The sequence below is a fragment of the Thermobia domestica genome, chromosome 1, assembly GCF_964235325.1.
Source record: "Thermobia domestica chromosome 1, izTheDome1.hap1.1, whole genome shotgun sequence".
Taxonomy (NCBI): domain Eukaryota; kingdom Metazoa; phylum Arthropoda; class Insecta; order Zygentoma; family Lepismatidae; genus Thermobia; species Thermobia domestica.
Window position 1 is genome coordinate 49582890 of NC_137454.1, and position 3419 is coordinate 49586308.

At 37.0% G+C, this 3419-nt stretch overlaps 1 pseudogene; it reads left to right on the forward strand.

Annotated features, from left to right (window-relative positions):
• The first annotated feature begins 681 nt into the window (after window positions 1-681).
• LOC145682318 (cytochrome c oxidase subunit 1-like) lies at window positions 682-1506 on the forward strand (annotated as a pseudogene).
• Window positions 1507-3419: the final 1913 nt, after the last annotated feature.

The window sequence follows — 3419 nt, forward strand, 5'->3', positions numbered from 1 at the left end:
AAAGATATTGGTACAATATTGATTTTTGGGGCTTGAGCAGGAATAGTAGGAACATCTCTAAGTCTTCTTATTCGAGCAGAACTTGGTCGACCAGGTAGTTTAATTGGTGATGATCAAATTTATAATGTAATTGTTACTGCTCATGCTTTCATTATAATTTTCTTTATAGTTATGCCAATTATAATTGGGGGCTTTGGTAATTGATTAGTGCCTTTAATACTAGGAGCGCCTGACATAGCATTCCCCCGCCTAAACAACATAAGATTTTGATTACTACCTCCCTCACTAACCCTGCTATTAACAGGAAGAATTGTAGAGAGTGGTGCAGGAACTGGATGAACTGTATATCCCCCTCTCTCCAGAGCCATTGCTCACGCTGGAGCCCCTGTTGACCTCTCCATTTTCTCCCTCCATCTAGCTGGTGTATCCTCAATTCTTGGAGCAGTAAATTTTATTACAACTGTAATTAACATACGAACTCCTGGAATAACCTTAGAACGAATACCATTATTTGTTTGATCTGTAGTAATTACTGCTGTATTACTTCTTTTATCTCTTCCTGTACTAGCAGGAGCCATTACAATACTCTTAACTGACCGAAACCTGAATACCTCCTTCTTTGATCCTTCCGGAGGAGGAGACCCGATTCTATATCAACACTTATTCTGATTCTTCGGCCACCCTGAAGTTTACATTTTAATTCTTCCAGGATTCGGCATAATTTCACATATTGTAACCCAACAAAGTGGTAAAAAGGAAACTTTTGTGTTTTAGAAATAATTTATGCAATATTAGCAATTGGATTCTTAGGATTTATTGTCTGAGCCCACCATATATTCACTGTTGGTATGGACGTTGATACTTCTCGCTTATTTTACTGCAGCCACAATAATCATTGCTGTTCCTACAGGGATTAAAGTATTTAGATGAATCGCCACACTCCACGGAGCACAAATAACTTATTCACCTTCAATTTTATGGACCCTAGGCTTCATTTTCCTATTTACTGTGGGAGGTCTCACAGGAGTTGTACTAGCAAACTCATCTTTAGATATTGTCCTCCACGACACTTATTATGTAGTAGCACACTTTCACTATGTACTATCCATAGGTGCCGTATTCGCTATCATGGCAGGACTCATTCATTGATTCCCTTTATTTAGAGGAACGACAATAAATCCTACATGATTAAAAATTCAATTCTTAGTAATATTTATAGGGGTAAATATCACATTCTTCCCTCAACATTTTTTAGGCCTAAGAGGAATGCCTCGTCGATATTCAGATTACCCAGACGCCTACACTACATGAAATATAGTATCAAGTATTGGCTCATTCCTCTCTTTCATCGCCGTCTTAGTGCTTGTAATTATTATATGAGAGGCCTTCGCAAGAGCTCGGCCAGTAATCTTTTCAGACCAACAAACAACATCTCTAGAATGATTTCAAAACCTGCCGCCTGCAGAACATAGTTACGCAGAACTTCCTCTACTAACAAACTTCTAAGGTGGCAGATAAGTGCATTGGGTCTAAGCCCCAAATATAAGAACAATCGTCTTTCTTAGAAATGGCCATTTGAAATCAACTAGGTCTTCAAGATGCAGCATCCCCTGTAATAGAACAAATAATATTTTTTCATGATCATACAATACTCATTGTAACAATAATTACAGTTCTTGTAGGCTATCTACTAGCCTCCCTTCTACCAAACACGTATATTAATCGCAACTTATTAGAAGGACAAACCTTAGAAACCATTTCAACAATCTTACCTGCCATCACGTTAATCTTCATTGCTCTTCCCTCCTTACGACTCCTATATTTACTAGATGAAATTCATCAGCCAGCAATTACTCTTAAAACAATTGGACATCAATGATACTGAAGTTATGAATACTCTTACTTCTCCTTAACAGAATTTGATTCTTACATAATCCCTATCAACGAAATAAATCCTAGTTCATTTCGCCTGCTAGATGTAGACAACCGTATTGTATTACCCATTAATATTGATATTCGTATCCTAATTACCGCTGCCGATGTTCTCCACTCATGAGCTATGCCCGGCTTTGGTATTAAGGCAGATGCCACTCCAGGACGCTTAAATCAAGTAGCAGCCAATATTACCCGTACAGGCCTATTCTTCGGCCAATGTTCAGAAATCTGTGGTGCAAATCACAGCTTCATACCAATTGTTGTTGAGGCCTGTCCTCATTCAGTATTCATTAAATGAATAACAAATATAATACAAGAACTTTCATTGGATGGCTGAAAGTAAGCAATGGTCTCTTAAACCAAAAGATAGTAAAATAACAATTACTTCCAATGGAAAAATTAGTTAAATTATAACATAAGCATATCAAGCTTAAATTACTACCTAATAGTATTTTTCTATTCCACAAATATCCCCTCTAAAATGACTCATTCTATTTATTATATTTTCTTTATGTTACCTTCTATTTGCATCTATTATATATTTTAATTCAAATACGCCCGATCCTTCCTTAAGTGACACTAATATCAAAAAACAACCATAAATTGAAAGTGATAACATTCCCAAAATTAAAACCCAAAATTAACTTAACTTAGAATGGCAGTTAGTCACTTGTCCAAGTCCCAAGAGTTATTCCTCCGGTTGTCATACTGAGTTAGGACTCTAGAAAGAAATGAAAAAAATGAAAATAAAGAGAAAGTTACATTTATAGAATTCTTGTGCCTCGGTATCTCTGGTAGACCATTCAGCTCTAGAGTATGGGGTCTCGTGTTCAATCCCAGCACCAGCCACGTGAACTTTCTGGTGGAATAACACTGTGTGCGTGAGTTTTATCGGGGTTCTCTCGTTTCCTCCTTCCTCCCACTGTTTTCATTCCACTATTTCATTTATTGCTAATCATCACCGTGTCCTTTAGCCTCGCCCTCATAACCGTGGGAGGTAAAACTTAAAGATTTTATTGATATAATTCTAAATATTGTAAAGTTTAGTAATGCGTTTTGCTTTCTGGAGAACGATAGCGATGGAAACCTGTGTTATAGCATCTTTCCATAAAAGGAGGATGTTTCCATTTAGCTCGATTATATATTTTTTGCAAGAGGGCTTCTGTAAAAAAATATGTAAGAAATAGTGGTGGTCTGAAAAACCGGTTTCTCGGTTTTCAGTTTTTAGAAAAACGAAACCGGTTTTTGAAAATAAAAAATCGGTTTGGGTTTGCCCCAAAACTGTTCGTTTTTTCACCGAAACCGGTTTCGGTTTTATTCAAAACTGGCCCGGTTTTCACCGAAACCGGTTATTGGTTCTTTTACTGTATTCGGTTTCGGTTTTCTTCAAAACCGGTTACTTTCTTTCCAAAATTTGTTCTATTTCTGACAAGAATAGTGTTTCGTTGTTCTGCGGAAACCGAATCCGTTTCGACAGAAATAGT